The following is a 16,488-nucleotide window of genomic DNA, read 5'->3' on the forward strand; positions in this document are numbered from 1 at the left end:
GGCTGGGCTTCCGACTCCGACTCCGACTCCCAGGGAGGCGCTCGGGGCTAGGAAGCTTTAGGCGGGCGGGGCTCGGGCTCCAGCCACTCAGACTCCGGGGGCGGGGGCAGGAGACCGACCCCAGCCACCCTTAAAGACACCGCTTCCTCTGAGCTCCAGCCAGGCCTGGCCGCAGGCCCAGCCAGAGGGCCCCTTTAAGAGGAGGCGCTGAAGCCAGGAAAAAGGGGAAAAGAAAGATCCGTGAGGGGTGGGGGAGAGTAACCAGCTCTGCCTGGTCACTGTCATGGGATGCCCCTGCTAGGCGCTCAGAGGAGCAAGGTGAGACTAGCAGCCACCAGGCGACCGACCCCTCCTGTCTGTAGGACCATGTGTCTCGGCTAGTGGCTGGCCTCCCTCACCACTCCCAACCACCCCATCTCCCTAACCCCACCCCACCAGGCAGGCTCTGGCCCCCACCTGCTGCTGACCTCAGTGAGGACCAGCCTCCTCACTAGACTGAGCAGGCCACCTCCAGCCACACTTTCTAGCCCTGGAAACGCCACACAAGGCGGAATCCTTGATTCTTACACCCCACCCTGAAGATATAGGCTGCCCCATCCCACCTGCTGCACTCCTGGCAGGCACACCCCTGACACACAAAATGTCCTGACTCCCAAAATGTTGACCAGTGAGCAAGAGAGGTCATGAACAAGGTCCAACACTGCTCAGAGCACACAGGTCTCCCTCCGGGATGAAGAGGCCATGGGATGATGTGTGCTGTCTTTCTACCCGATAGGTTGGAGGACCCCAGTCTGAGGAGTCAGCAGCCTACCCTCATACCCACATGATGCCCGGCACCCAGCAAGCACTCGGTCCACAGGGGATGCCATGAGTCAGCTTAACATTTTTTAGGTAAGGAAGAAGTTCTGAGAGGGATCACCATTAAACTAAAGAAAGAATGTGGGATGAAGGGGCCGCATTCATATCTGTGTGACCAACTCAGCACCGTACACTTCACCCATATGATGGCTGGATGGCCTCTGAAGTCTCAGTCTCCTCATGACAGACAAAAATACGACTCCAGTTTCTACTGACCCTGGATAATTCCATTTCTAAAATAATGAACGTCTGGAACAGGAGAGGCCTACGGGGCTTGTGGAGAGATGGAGCCAGTGGGCCAAGGCAGCCTGAACTGACACAACACCGTGCAGACACAGTCCCACACATTGTCCTCCTTATCTGGATCCAAGCAAGCCCTACACGACCAGCTACAGACCTGGGATGAGAAGTGGGGAGAAGACAGGGAGGTCCCACTTGGATTTCCATGATATTCCACACCTACAATGTTTTCCATGGAAACAGGGAAGCAGAGGTGAGCAAGGTACACTTCCAACCGTAAGAGGCTCAGGGTTTGGCCCAGGGCTGGTGGATACTTCACACGAAGGCTGCCTTCACACTCTCCTGTCCTGTGCCCACAGCAGACGTCACTACAGCAGGTTCTCAAATAGCATCGTCTCATTCAATGTTGTCTCATTATAATGTTAATGAGAAAAAAAATCAATTTCTGGCCAGGGCCACTGTCTGTATGGAATTTGCATGTTCTCCCATATCTGTGTGAGTTTTCTCTGGGTACTTTGGTTTCCTCCACATCCCAAAGCTGTTCACATAAGGCTTGCTGGCGTGTCTAAATGGTTCCTGTCTGAGTGTGAGTATGAGTGTGTGTGTGTGTTTATGTGTGTGCGCCCTGCAATGGGATGGCCTCCTGTCCAGGGCTGGTTCCTGCCTGGTGCCCTGAGTCATGGATAGGCTCTGGCCACCTTTAGACCCTGAACTGGAATAGGAAGGCAAATAATTATCTTACTTGTTTTTATTAGTCTTTCTTAAGTCTATGTATAGCATTGGTTTTGTGATGTTTTGCTTAAAGTCAAAGATCCCAAGAACCTATCCATGAGGTTAAGTGAGAACTTACTATAATTGATCCCAACATTCTCTGGGCCCCAAATGACTTCAGACCCCACTCACCTCAGAGATCCAAGCAAACACTACAATGGTTGGGACAAAAAGGAATTACAGCACAGCAAGATGCTGACACAGAATCCTAGAATTAAATTCCAGAACTGGAAAGACCCTGGAAGACAATTCTGATTTCCCCAAAGTCTCCAGTACTTACAGACCAGCCGCATAGACTCCCTGAGTACAGAATGAAATCTAGCCCCAGTGAGACCAGGGGGAAAGTCTGTGGATGGACACTCTACCTTCAGTGTCTCAAGTGATCTCTGATGCTCTCCTCCACAGAATGGCCAACCAGGCTGCACTGCGTGCATCCACTGGCGTTATGTTTATTCCACTCTAAGCCTCTAAGGTGGGTTGGTATTTAGAAAACCCATTAACAAGCCCACAAGTCTGCCCTGAGATTAGCCTTCCCCACCTCCCAGCCAGACCTGGACCACATATATTTTCAGAAGGGAAGTGCCTTCTGAATTTCAAACGATAGTTAAAAACAAAAAATTCTGGTAAATTTTCTTCTCACCTCAAATATGGTCCCTTCAGGCCACTGAGTCCTTAATTTCCTACCTGGTTAGGATTTCCTTGAGTGGGAGTGCCACCTAGTGCCACTGTGAGGTTCTGCAGGCTCCAGGGCCACCTGCAGATGGAGGCCTCAGTCAACCCAACCCATTGGTCTTAGCTGCATGAATTTCATGCACTACCTCTGAATGGATGTTCTGTGCCAGGGGACAGGAGGTAGCCATGGCACAGGGGTAGCAAGTACCTTCAGTTAATTCTCATTCCATAGGGGGGTCAGGAGAGGACCCTCAACGCTGAGGCTGGTGTCTCATCACTAGCACAAGGAACCAAAGGCAGGCATCAGCTTGCCAGAAGTCAAGACAGGGAACCTGGGCAAGCACAAAGTGCCCTTGGGCTATTTCTCCATACAAAAGATTCCCCCAGTCCTACCCAATTCCCCAATGCCCTACTTATATTTGGGACTGGCTCCTGGCAGTCCCACCTGCACGACGCCGCAGGTGCTCCTGGCCCACGCAGAGCCCCTTCAGGAACTCTCCAAGGCCCTGTCCAGTCACCAAGGAGGTGTGGCCTACAGTGGAATAAAGAAAAAGTGTTTTCAAGCCGGGCTCGGTGGCTCAGCCTGTAATCCCGCGCCTCTGGGAGGCTAAGGTGAGAGGATTGCCTGAGCCCACGGGTTCGAGACCCGCCTGGGCAGCGAGACCTCATCTCTACAATAAATCAAAAAAATAAGCCGGGTGTGGTAGCACATGCCTGTAATTCCGGCTACTCGGAAGGCTGAGGTGGAAGGATCGCCGGAGCCCAGCAGGTCAAGGCTGCGGTGGCCGGAAGTGGCCACTGCACTCCAGTCTGGGCGACAGAGTGAGACTCCAACTCAAAAAAAAAAAAAAAAAAGTGTTTTCAGGTGGAGCAAGACCAGCAGACAATCTCACATAGGGCTGCAAGCATCTAAGTCTGCCACCCCTGGATTCCTTCCAGTCTAGGAGTTTAGCTTGGTTTGCAAGTTCCATGACTTCTTCAGTAACAGTCCTCTGTTCTTCCATGCACTGGCCGGCCACTCAAAGCCTTATGAGACAGCTTGTGAGTGATACAGGCAGAGATATACTTGGAATGGTGGGAGGCAGGGATGGAGGGGAGGGCTGGATGGGGGCCTCAGGCCTGGTCACACTGTGGCACAGCCTGGGCCATCTGGGGAGAGGCTATGTGTCTCTGAACCATGGCTCTACCCTCTGCAACCTCTTGCTCTAGAGTGAACCACGATTCTCTAAGGACAGAGATGGCCCCTGCTGGCCAGTTTTAACAACATAAGAAAACCAGTCTGGGAATTCGAGTGGCACTTCTGCTTCCCTGCCAACTTGACTATTTGCCCATTTCAACATCCACTTTTCTCCACACCTATTAGGTAAGAAGTAAAGCAGTACTTACTAAATCTCTACTCCCTGCCAGCATGGGCTCAGATATTTACACATATATCATTCTCATCTAACAACATTATGAAGGAGTTAATAGCTCTTCTTACAGATAAGAATAATAAAACTATAGAATTTATATGAAGTTTATATATAAACTATATAGAACATGTCTGACACTGACCATGGTCAAGTGCCCCGTAGCACTGAGAAGTATTCTGTGCACAGGCCAGAGGGGGTCCAAGCAAGGGAAGGGGAAGGGGGAAGGGCAAGGGCAAGGTCAAGGCAAGGGGCACTTCACAGGGTGCTGTCTTATGCTTAAGTTGGGTGGTGGAAGAATGGACAGGCTGATCTGTCTTTATTACTTTTCATGAATTGGAATATTGCACCATACTTTTTTTTAATTCTAAAGTGAGGCTAGAAACAAGGAAGCAGTGTTCAGGCAGGATGGAGTGCCCCACAAGCCCAGATGCTCCTGACTAGGTTTGTTCTTTGCATGGCTGCTCCCCAACTACCTCAGACCTGACCACAAGTACCCAGGGCCAGGCCAAAAAATGAACAACAAAACCGTGTTATTACTATATTCAGATGTGTGTTGATGTATTTAGGGGCAAAGTTTCGTAATGTCTACAATGTCCTTTCAAAAGGTTCAGGGTAAAATATATACATATGGAGATAAAGCAGATAAGATAAAACATTAACTGTCCAATCAAAGTGGTGTGTACATGGGTAACTCTTATTCTCTCAATTTTTCTACTCCATTCAAAAGTGTCCAAAATTGTAAAAATTGGAAGACTTTACTTTAAACCACAGAAAACCCTCTATATTCTATTACTGGAGAGAAAAACCCAAGCCCACATTCTGCACACAGAACTTCTCCTGACCTGAGGGACACAGAACATGCGGAGCCTGCTCTCCTGTAGCCCACAGCCCTCTGTAGCTGCCTCAACTGTAGGCACTTGGGACTGACCTGTCACTGTTTCCTGTCCACTTGGCCCAAGGTCACCAAGTGGCTGTGCCCTGGCTCCAGCTGGGTGCCTGTGTTCACAAGAGCCCTCTGTGGCTGACAGAAGAGGCCAGCTGTCAACTGAAGTTGGCTCTGCAGCCAGGTCCCTCCCATCTCCAGAGTATCCCCAAGGGCAGGCAAGGCTTAGAGCAGGAGGAAGAACCTGTGGGACTGGGATGTGCTTTCCCACCACAGGTTCTGTGTCCTTTGGCCAAGGAAGAAAGGACACCTCCCAAACCATGCTAGAAGTTTGTCACTAGACTTCATTCATCCTGGTGGAACTCAGATCACCCAGATGTTAACAGAAAACCCCAGGAGTCACCACACTACACAGCAGTGCACTCCCCCAACACACCAATGTCTGACATCACGCAATACCACACAACCTTCCACGCTTTGAGACAAAAAAGACTTTGGAAGTTTCTTTGTTCCTCCTAAGAGATTACGTATTTGCCATTGAAAATTCTCCTTGATCCTAAACTATTAACATCATGTTTTAATATAACACTGGCTCAACTGGGCTTGGTGGCTCAGCCTGTATTCCCAGCACTTTGGAAGGCCAAGGCAAGTGGATTGCCTATGCCTGTGGGCTCGAGACCAGCCTGGGCAACTTGGCAAGACCTCGTCTCTACAATAAAAATAAAAAATTTAGCCGGGCATGGTAGTGCGCGCCTGTAGTTCCAGCTACTTGGATGGCTGAGGCAGAAGGATCACCTGAGCCCAGCAGGTAGGCACTGGGGTAGCAGTGAGTGTGCCACTGCACTCCTGCCCAAGCAACAGAGTAAGACTCCAACTCAAAACAAAAACAACACTGGTCTCCTGCCACTCCGAACAGGATCCTCCTCTGTATTTTCTCCTGCACTAGCTCATGGAAGCAGTAAAGCTATTCCAGGAGAAAAAGCCTGTGAGCTTCACTTAAGTGTTTACATGGAGATTCACATGTTACTTTACTGCTGTGATGACCACAGGCACATTCTGTGACTGAAGACTTGAGAATTCATTTGCCCACCAAAACAGTGACAGCCAAAAATTTTTTTAAAAAGCACTTTGGGAGGCTGAGGTGAGGGGACTGCCTGAGTCCACAGGTTAGCCAGGCATGGTAGTGCATGCCTGTTGTTCCAGCTACTTGGAAGGCTGAGGCAGAAGGATTGCCTGAGCCCAGCAGGTCGATGCTGGGATGGCTGTGAGCGTGCCACTGCACCCCAGCTTGGGCGATGGAGTGAGACTCAAAAAAAAAAAAAATTGTCATGAAAGCACAATTCTCGTCCCATTCAGATTCAGTCGGAGGAAGAGGTCAAATTTTGGATCCAGTCTCCTGAGTGTAAAGGGTTCCTCTCCCCTCACCCGACACTTGCCATCTTGAATTCAGTGAAAGCTCTCCATCCCCTAATGACCTGTCCTACAAGTTATGAGTTCTGACTCAGAGTATTTATAAATTTTACATTACACTGAATGGCAAGGAAGGAAGAATATTCAGTCTTCCAGGAACAAGGTTCAGCCCCAGTCAGATCCAGAGACCACCATGCCTTTGGAAGAGACACGAGCCAAGTTGCACTGATGTATTTAGGAGTGGGATCTCTATCATCCAAACTGTCAGGCCAGGAGGGCCTGCTTCATGACTACCCAGGCAGATTTGTTTTGGATACGCCAGCCCTTGCCTCTGGGCCTGCAGCTAGGTGCCTAGTGGCCTTTAGGGATTAAAACAGCCCTTGCCTGAGACCTAGATCCACAGGGCAGAGGCAACATAAAGGAACTTGGGACTACCACAATTGGGCACAGCTCAGGCCTGAGGATGTAGAATAGGATTGGTCCTGACAGCAGTCCCAAGCCCCTTCTGTAGGGTCAGGACAGCCACCCCTGCTGCCAGCCCTGCCCCACAGAAAACTCACCTCCATTTGACCAGACTAATTGTAGGAAGTATCCATCAAATGCCACTGGGTTTGTGGAGGCCAGGGAGGTGGGGAGGACAGGGAAAGTGGGGAGATGCATATTGGCTAAGAGAACTGACTGATGGATGGGAAATGGCAAAGCTGCCCCAAGAGATGCAAAAACAGCAGTAAGAAACACCCACAGGCCACCCCCTCCCCACAGAGATCTGCCCCATTCTTCCTCAGCCACCACCAGTTTAGGTTCCAACCACCATAATAAAAACAAACCCACAGGTAAACTGGAAAATGTATATTTTCAGTTGGATGCTTTGTAACCAAAAATTTAAGATACGATCTAAAACAGCATTTGTCAATCTGAGGAAAAGAGGCAGTGAGCAATATACCCTTATGATCCCTGGGGACAAACGGACAGCTATCTGAAATCACAACTGCCACACAAACACAGGGTCCATGACTGCTGCAGACACACCTGGCTGATGTCTATCTGCTGTGCTGCTCACAGCTGGCTCTCAGCAAAAGCTCCTGAGTCAACGGCCCTGCTCCCTAAGGCCAAAGCCAAAACTAGGCTTGCGCAGCCCCAAGGATCAGGTACTTTGGCCATAAACCTAGAGCATTCCTGGAAAGAAATGAATGGAAACATCTCCTCAGCAGTCCCTGAGCTCCTCCCTCTAAAAGGTCTTCAGCGCTTTCTGGAAAATCACCTCTGACCACTGATGGACACCACCAGACTGAGTCAAAGACTCAATGGGAAAGCATTCTGGAAGTCAAAAAGCATTATTCAAACCGCATGATCCATGCCATGGAACTAAATGAACTAAAAGAATCAGCCGACTCTTCTACCTGAGAGGCTCAGCAAGCAACTTCCAAGGGAGCAGGATTTCAGGCTATTCTTTCTATCACATAATTCTGTGAAATAAAAATTTAGCATAAAAAACATCCATTTTAAGCTTCATCTAAACCAATGGTTCTTAACCTGGCATACACAAACAGGCCTAAGGGATTGGAGCCCCACAAAATTATAAACAAAAATTTGCTTGGGCACATTTTTTTTGAAGGAGACAGTCCATAGTTTTTGTTCAACTCTAAGAGACATATGAAATCCCAAAAGTTAAAAACCTATGGCTCTAAACTGTTAATAAAAAATGAAGTTCAAGCCGGGCTCGGTGGCTCAGCCCGTAATCCCGCGCTTTGGGAGGCTGAGGTGAGTGGATTGCCTGAGCCCGCGGGTTCAAGACCCGCCGGGGCAACTTGGCAAGACCTCATCTCTACAATAAATTAAAAAATTAGCCGGGTGTGGTAGCGCGCACCTGTAGTTCCAGCTACTTGGAAGGCTGAGTGGAAGGCTTGCCGGAGCCCAGCAGATCGAGGCTGCGGTGGCCGAGAGCGGCCACTGCACTCCAGTCTGGGCGACAGAGTGAGACTCCAACTCAAAAAAACCCAAAAAGAACAAAAATGAAGTTCAAAATGGCTACCTGTCATAGTCAAGGATATCATGGAAAAAAGACTACAGTATACAACAGATAAATGGGCAAAAATCACAAACGATACTTCATAAATGAGTCAATATAAACAGAGAATAAACAAGTGAAAAATGTTTAAGTGGACTTCAAATTTAAAGAAAAGCAAATTAAAAATTATATTAAGATACCAAAGTTGGCTGGGCACAGTGCCTCAAGCCTATAATCCCAGCACTTTGGGAGGCCGAGGTGAGAGGATTGCCTGAGCCTGTGAATTCAAGACCAGCCTGGGAAACTTGGTGAGACCTCATCTCTACAATAAATCACAAAAATTAGCTAGGCATGGTGGCATGCATCTGTAGTTCCAGCTACTTGGAAGACTGAGGCAGAAGGATCGCCTGAGCACAGCAGGTCGAGGCTGTGTTGGCCATGAACATGCCACTGCACTCCAGCCTGGGCGACAGAGTAAGACTCCAACTCAAAAAAAAAAAAAGATACCAAAATCTTGATGTTCCATCTTGCTCTACAACTCTTGGTAAAGAGCTTCTCCACCCCTCTATCTGCTAAGTCAAAAATTACGCATCATTTTCCATTTCTCTCTCCCTCCCCATCCAATTCATCAATGCATCCTGTTCCACTTTCCTCAAAACATACTCAGAATCAAGTTCCTTCTCCCCACTTGATGCAAGCCACCACCATCTTTTGCTGGGATAAGCCTCCTAACAGGTCCTCATCTCCACCCTAGCTCCCCTTTACACTGTCTCCACAGTTGCCACAGCAATCCAATCAGTACCCAGATAGCTGAGCCCTCACTCAGAGGAAAGACCAGGTGGGGATGGGCTCCTCCAGCCACACAGAGCCATTCTCTTTGCTCCTCCTTTAACAGTGCCAGGCACGCCTTGCTTCTACAGTCTCTGCTCACGTGGCACTGACGAGGCCTTCATCCACTGACTGCCTCAGTAAAACAGCAGCCCTGCTCCACCCCAGCCCAGGGCACCCTGTAGCCTTTACCTGCTTAAGTTTTCTTTATAGCATTTCAACCACCTGACATGTCCATGTATCCATTTGTCACTCTAATAAGGGAAGCCCTGGTTCGGTTCAAAGATGGATTCTCAGCATCTCAACAGGGCCTGGCACATAGGAGGAACTCAAAGACTTGGTCAGTGAAAGTGTAACTTCAACATGAAAGGAATCACATTCACTATGACTTTTGTTTTTCAAGCATCCAGGGTGGTTCATGTATACAATGATGCCAACTACAAATAGGTACAGTAGTCCCCTCTCATCCATGGGGGAAACGTTCCAAGACCCCCAGTAGATGCCTAAAATCACAGACAGTAACAATTCCGATCACTATCAACTGGGACTCTGTTCACATCCTCCACCCACAAATTTAATGCCTCTTCCATCTTAACTAAGTATTTATCATGCACTGTGGCTGTAGCTTTAGATTTTAAGGTACAACAGCAAAATGAACATCATTTTTTTTCCTTCTCACAATTTCACGGATAAAAGTTTCAATCTTACAGTAGAATCTTAGTAACCTCAGCATACAACTTTTTTCTTTTCGTATTAAGTCAAGAACTTTCTCACCTTTTCACTTAAAGGAAGCACTTTACAGCTTCTCTTTGGCATGTCCTAATTGCCACCATCACTACTCTTGCGCTTTGGGCCCATTACTAGGTAAAATAAGGATTACTTGAACATAAGCACTGTGATACTGCAACAGTCGATCTGATAATTGAGATGGCTCCTAAGTGACTCGTGGGCAGGCAGCATAGACAGTGAGGACACGCTGGACAAAGGGAGGATTCACATCTCAGATGGGACAGAGTAGGATGGTGCTAGATTTCATCACACTACTCAGAAGGGGCGAAATTTAAAACGTATGGATTGTTTATTTCTAGAATTTTCCATTTAATATCTTCAGACCTCAGGTAACTGATACTGCAGAAAGTGAAACCTCGGATAAGTAGGGATTAGTATAATCATTTCAGAAGTCAGACACATGCCACAAACCTTAATGGTGTCCATGCCCTTTCAGGTAGCAACTCTACACCTAGTACCATAAGGAAAAGGCCCTATGTGCAAAGAGATGCTCTGCAACATTATTCCAGCAACAAAAACCACCAGTACACCAGAATCAACTATGGGAGTAAAGCCACTTAAAGTGCCCTCATGCACTCTCACAAAATCATTATATAGAGGAATATGCACAGAGTAAAAAAGCAAGATACAAAACAGCTGAATCCATTTAAAATTAGAGACAAAGGCAGGAAGTGAATGCATGAAAAATAAAGCTCATGATTAGGCAATCGCAGTCACATGGCGAGAAGGGTAGGAATCATATTCTCTCTCTGTTTTCCAACATTCTGTCATAGTGTTATATCATCACTGTCATTTAAAAGGGAACAAGAACGAGTTCCACAAGTGTGCCAAGACTATTCAACATGGAAAGGACAATCTTTCCAACAAATGGTGCTGGGAAAACTGGATTAACTACACAAAAGAATGATGCTGAATTCTTTTCTTACATCATATACAAAAATTAATTCAAAATGGATAAAAGACTTAAATATAAATAAGATATAAAACTAGCTAGGTGTGGTAGCACATACCTGTAGTTCCAGCTACTCAGGAGGCTGAGGCAGGAGGATCAATTGAGCCCAGAAGTTCAAGGCTGCAGGGAGCTGTGAACAGTCACTGCACTCCAAGCCAGGCAATATAACAAGACCCCCCCAAAACAAAGACCTAAAGCTAAAATATAAAACTCTTAGAATATAAAACATACAGCCAAGCTCGTTGGCTTAGCCTGTAATCCCAGCACTTTGGGAGGTTGAGGCAAGTGGATTGCTTTAGCCCACGGGCTTGAGACCAGCCTGGACAACTTGGTGAGACCTTGTCTCTACAATAAATAAAAAATAGCCAGGCATGGTAGCATGTGCCTGTAGTTCCAGCTACTTGGAAGGCTGAGGCGGAAGGATCGCTGGAGCCCAGCAGGTTGACGCTGGGGTGGCTGTGAGCGTGCCACTGCACTCCACCCTGAGCGACAGAGTGAGACTCCAAATCAAAAAAAAAAAAAAGAATATAAAACATATGAAAGAATCTTCACAACATTCAATTTGGCAATGATTTCTGGAGATGACACCAAAAACACAGACAACAAAGAAAACTTGGATAATAATGGACTTTATCAAAATTTAAAACTTCTGTGCATCAATTTATACTACCAAGAAAGTAAAAAACAACCCACAGAATGGGAAAAAATGTTTGCAAATCATGTCTGATAAGAGTCTAGTATCCAGAAAATATAAAGAACTTATATAACTCAAAAATAAAAGGACAAACTAATTAACAAATGGACAAAGGATTCAAATAGACATTTCTCCCAAGAAGATAAATGAATGGTCAATAAGCATGTGAAAAAATGCTTAACACCATTAATCATGAGGGAAATGTAAATAAGATGTCAGTTCACACCCATTAGGATGGCTATTATAAAAAACTGGCAAAGATGTATAGAACTTGGAACCTTTGTGCATGGAGAGTGGGAATGTAAAATGGCGCAGCTGCTGTGGAAGTTTGGCAGTTTCTCAAAAAGTTAAACTAGAATTCTCATAATGATTCAGCAATTACACTTGTAGGTATAACTCAAAAGAACTGAAAGCAGAGACTTATACTTGTACACTGATGTTTATAGCATTATTCACAATAGCCAAAATGTGAAAATAAGCCAAATGTCCATCAACAGAAGAATGGATAAACAAAATCTGGTATATCCACACAATGGAGTATTATCCAGCTAGAAAAAGGAAGGAGCACTGATACATGCTACAACATAGGTGAACCTTGAAAACATTATGCTAAGTGAAATTAACCAGACACAAAAGGGAAAGCATTGTATGATTCCACCCATGTGAGGTATGTACCTACAATATGTAAATTTATAGTGATGAAGAATAGACCAGAAGTTACTGTTTAATGGGGAGTATTGTTCAATGAGTACAAAATTTCTGTTCGGGATGATGAAATGGATAGTGGGACTTATGAATGTACTTAATGGGGCCTTTGAGTGGTAATAAGGTTTAGATGAGGTGCTTTTATAAGATACAGGAGAGAGCTTCAGCTGAAGCTCTCTCCCTCTCTCTTAGCCATGTGAGGACACAAAGAGAAGGCAGCTGTCTACAAGCCAGGAAGAAAGCCTATTGTAATGAAACCCAGGTAACTTCACACCAATAAAGAGGTATATTATTGGCTGGGCTCGGTGGCTCAGCCTGTAATCCCAGCACTTTGGGAGACCGAGGCAAACGGATTGCTTGAGCCCACAGGTTCGAAACCAGTCCGGGTAACTTGGCAAGATCTTTTCTCTACAAAAAAAAAAAAAGGGGGTGGGGGGTATATTATTTAAGTTAGCAAACTAAAAAGGAAAGAGATATACAAAGAAAGAACACCATAATCTGTATAGGGGTTCATGAGTCTCTTGTTGAATACTAAACCATATGTATAGAGGGTTAAATTCCATGAGGTAGGCAAAGAATTCTCAGAAAGCTGTAAACTAAATTATTTCCAGAGCTTACACAGGGCCAGGCAACATCTGTATTTCAACCAGCCAGGGCAGAAAGTCGTCACTGAACTCTTAGGGCATTTAGTAGAGGTCCCAGAAGGGTCATACCTTAGTAGTAGGACTACACTAGTCCAGAGTAAAGGCTACTGTATATTCACCTTAAAAAAGCTTTAAAATGTAAGCCTAAAAGGATCAAAGTGATCCACAGATAAATTAATGACCTGCCAAAAACGTCAAACCCTCTTTGAAGGAAAACAACAGAGTCTAGCATTCAACAATATAAAACTCACAATGTACAACATTGAATCAAAATTACTAAACACTTGCTGAAGGACAAAAATGTGACTGATAACCAAGAAGGGGGGGGAATCAATCAATAGAAGCAGACACAGAAATGACAGAAGATGGTAATATTAGGAGAAAAGGACATTGAGACAGCTATATAGACAAACATAATATACTCAAGGATTTAAAGGAAAGTATGAGCACAAGGAGAGAAATAAAGACATAAAAAATTATCACTTGAAATGTCTAAACTTCTAAAATGAAAAATAGAACATCTACAATGAAAATTTCTTTCAGGTCTGGCACAGTGGGTCATGCCAGCAACCCAGTGCTTTGGGAGGCCAAGACGGGAGAATCACTTGAGCACAGGAGTCTGAGACCAGCTTGGTCAACACAGTGAAAGCCCATCTTTATTCAATATAAAAAAATAAATTTCTTGGCCGGGCTCGGTGGCTCAGCCTATAATCCCCGCACTTCGTTTTTTTGGTTTTGTTTTTTTTTTTTTTTGAGTTGGAGTCCCACTCTGTCACCCAGACTGGAGTGCAGTGGCCTCTCCCGGCCACCGCAGCCTCAACCTGCTGGGCTCTGGCGATCCTTCCACCTCACCCTTCCAAGTAGCTGGAACTACAGGCGTGCGCTACCATGCCCAGCTAATTTTTTGATTTATTTTAGAGATGAGGTCTTGCCAAGTTGTCCAGGTGGGTCTTGAACCCGCGGACTCAGGCAATCCACTCACCTCAGCCTCCCAAAGCTGAGCCACCAAGCCCAGCTTAATCCTCGCACTTTGGGAGGATTTTTAGAGATGGAGTCTTAGCTATACTACCCAGGCTGGATGGAGTGCAGTGGCTATTCACAATTACAACCTGAAACTCCTGGGCTCAAGGAATCCTCCCTCTTCAGCCTCCCAAGTAGCTGGGACTACAGACCCATGCCACTGTGCCCAGGTACAATGGAAATGTCTACAAAAAATGTACTATAACTAGTAAGTGAATTTAGCAAGATTGCAGAAACTCTCATTCTTTGCTAATGGGATTGCAAAATAGTATAACTACTTTCAAAACAGGTGGCAATTTCTTATAAAGTTAAATATACACTTAACACATGACCAAGTAATATAAAAGAAATGAACACAAATATCGAAAGACTGTTACACAAATATCCATCTTGACTTTATACATAATAATAAAAAACTGCAAACAACCTCAAATGACCACCAACAAATGAAGGATTAAAAATAATTTGTGGGGCCAGGTGTAGTGGCTCAAGCCTGCAACCCCAGCACTTTGGGAGCCCAGGTGAGGACACTGCCTGAGCCCATAGGTTCAAAAACAGCCTGGGCACCTTGGTAAGACTTCATCTCTACAATAAATCAAAAAATTAGTTGGGTATGGTAGCGCATGCCTGTGGTTCCAGCTATTTAGAAGGCTGAGGCGAAAGGATCATCTGAGCTCACCAGGTTGATGTGAGAGTACCACTGCACTCTAGCCTTGGTGATGGAGTGAGAATCCAACTCAGAAAATAAATAAGTAAATAATTTGTAGGCTGTGCAGTGACTCGCGCTTATAATCCCAGCACTCTGGGAGGCCAAGATGAGAGGATTACCTGAGTCCAGGGGTTCAAAACCAGCATGGGCATCATCTCTACAATAAATATAAATAATTAGCCAGGTATGGTGGCAAACCCTGTGGTTCCAGCTACTTGGAAGGCTAAGGATCACCTGAACCTAGCAGGTCAAGGCTGCGGTGGCCATGATTGTGCCATTGCACTCCAGCCTGGGCAACAAAGTGAGACGCCTATTCAAAAAATAAATAAATAAATAAAAATAATAATAATGTGTGATACATCTACCCAAAGATATATGAAAGGGACCCAAAAACCCCCAGAACTTATTTATTGAAAATTGTGTATTCTTACATGTTTAAACTTCAGTCATCTCCAAAGTATTCTCCATTTGATGCAATACACCTATCAAGATGCTTTTTCCACTGCTCAAAACAGTTTTTGAACTCGTCAATTTTGATGCCTGTTAGTGCTTCTGCCATTTTTTGTTTTACCTCTTCCACATCAGCAAAACATTTCCCTATGAGGACTTTTTTTCACCCGGGAAAACAACAAAAAAAAGTTACTTGGGGCAAAATCAGGTGAATAAGGAGGGTAGGGCATGGGGTCAGTTTTTTGGACAAAAACTGCTGAACACTCAGTGCAGTGTGGGAAGGTGTGTTGTCATGTTAGAAGAACCAGTCACCTGTTTGTCACAGCTCAGGACATTTCTTCCACAAACTGACACAAGCTTCTCAAAACTTCCATAGAAAAACATAGGTTGACTGTTTGATCTGGAGGAACAAATTCAGAGTGTGTTACAAGGGACTCACCCTCCAAAATATAATTCCTGTTTTTGTGGGGGGGTCCCCCTCATTTAAGAAATGAATTCTCAGTCGGGCTTGGTGGCTCAGCCTGTAATCTTGTGCTTTGGGAGGCTGAGGTGAGTGGATTGCCTGAGCCCGCGGGTTCAAGACCCGCCTGGGCAGCGAGACCTCATCTCTACAATAAATCAAAAAAATCAGCCGGGCGTGGTAGCGCATGCCTGTAATTCTGGCTACTTGGAAGGCTGAGGTGGAAGGATCGCCGGAGCCCAGCAGGTCGAGGCTGCGGTGGCTGGGAGCGGCCACTGTACTCCAGTCTGGGCGACAGAGTGAGACTCCAACTCAAAAAAAAAAAAAAAGAAATGAATTCTCAATATATGCAATAACATGGACGAATCTCAAAAACATGCTCAGTGAAATAAATCTTATGTAACAAACTACATTGTATGATTCCATTTATATAAAATTCTTAAAAGTTAAATCTAATCCACAAGGACAGAAAACAGATCAGATTGCCTGGAACCAGAGGTAAATACTGACAGCAAAGGGGCACAGGATCTCTATCTTGAGTGTGACGGTGGTTACACAGGTAAAGCCTACGGGTTAATTTGATCAGATCTGCCTGCCCTGCTTGCTATTTGGTGGCTTGCTTGTTTGTTTGTTTGTTTTGCTTTTCCCATGAAGTTGAAGGCCACAGTAGATGAAAGAAAGCACCACTGAAAGCTGAAACTTAACCTTCACTTTATAGATAACATTCATGGGTCACCATGGTAATGGTTGCTTCAGTTGTTTTTCAGAAATGTGGGGCAGTTCCTGTCCAGTTCAAACTGGTTGAGACCACCAACCCTCCAAATGGGCCTATGCAGGTGCCCAGAAGGTGGCCTTTTGATGTCAGAGGGCCAAAAACTTCAACCTTGTTGCTAATGCTGCCATTTTCTGTAAACAGAAGAGAACCTGTTACTTCACTTTTCCAGTAGCCAGTCACAACCTCCCCCCTTTAGACCATCCCACTT

The 16,488-nt window shown here is 45.7% G+C and overlaps 1 protein-coding gene across 3 annotated transcripts in view; it reads right to left on the reverse strand.

The window, feature by feature from the left end:
* Positions 1 to 16,488, reverse strand: part of PISD (phosphatidylserine decarboxylase) — a 53,533-nt gene that overhangs the window by 14,634 nt on the left and 22,411 nt on the right. The window lies entirely within an intron of this gene.

Source organism: Carlito syrichta, unplaced genomic scaffold (assembly GCF_000164805.1).
Source record: "Carlito syrichta isolate Samal-C Ts95f unplaced genomic scaffold, Tarsius_syrichta-2.0.1 Scaffold305313, whole genome shotgun sequence".
NCBI classification, from domain to species: domain Eukaryota; kingdom Metazoa; phylum Chordata; class Mammalia; order Primates; family Tarsiidae; genus Carlito; species Carlito syrichta.